Source organism: Aedes albopictus, chromosome 2 (genome assembly GCF_035046485.1).
Source record: "Aedes albopictus strain Foshan chromosome 2, AalbF5, whole genome shotgun sequence".
Lineage (NCBI taxonomy): Eukaryota > Metazoa > Arthropoda > Insecta > Diptera > Culicidae > Aedes > Aedes albopictus.
Window position 1 is genome coordinate 180929960 of NC_085137.1, and position 1117 is coordinate 180931076.

The window sequence follows — 1117 nt, forward strand, 5'->3', positions numbered from 1 at the left end:
CTTATTCCACCTACAAAACGCCACGTGATTCATGAATGACCCCCATACAGACACAAAGCCCTGCAAGTTGGATGGCAGTTTTGGATGATTGGTAGTTCTGTAGCTTGATGCACCTTTTTCTGTGCATCCCCGAATGAAATTCAATACAACACTATAGAAAAAAATAATAGAAATTGCAGCTAGAACAGGTAAACCCACATGTTTCAGACCATAGAGCTTTAAACATTTTACTTGGGTTCTCTTAGAAAATTGATTGTGATTGTTATTTTACAATAGAAAATTACCTATTACACTAAATCGGACATCTTTGACTAAATCCAGATTTTGTATTATTACGCACTAATATATTGTAGTGTCAATACTAAAGTTTTATTAGGAAAACGTGCACAATAAAGAGTTTTTGGGCTCCCAGGCACGGAAAAGCGTGACTCGCGTGACTGCATGCCGAAAAACTCCCATAGTTATCAAAAACTACAGTTGAATCCTTGGTTGAATCATTCCAAAAATGCACGATGAGGTTTGTTGTATGTAATGTAATTACATACAGAAGTAATTAGGTATATAGGCAGAAAATTCATGGTGATGTAGGATGAATAGTTTGATTTTTTTTTTCTATTAGGGATATTTAGCTCTAGGACAAAGGCGCTGAAGTCCAACAACGATTGGATAGCGTGCGACCGTGACTATGTTTCACTCACCGTTTTGGTGATGGCAACGCAAACAAGGTCGCGTATGTGGCGCGACGCAACCTGTCGGTTGCCAAGGGAAACGTTTTCAATTATGCTGTTCGCTTCGCTTTCTCTGCAAGCCAACTTTTCCCAACTGGAGGTACCGGAGCAAGAACAATAACTTTCAATTGTGCAATTTACCGGCGAAGGTAATTCTATCTATGCATAGGACATATATATTACAAATAGTACAAACGGTAGAAGGTAGCTCGTTGTTTTTTTTTTTGCCAGATGAAAGATTGCATTTGAACTTTAATGGTGCTCGTAAAAAACGTTCGGACCAGTGTAGCAATTTCAATATCGACATCAACAGAGTACCTTCAGCCAGAGCCAATCCCCGCTGGTTGCGCAGTTTACCGGAACCTCACAGGTAGGTGACTACATGTCCT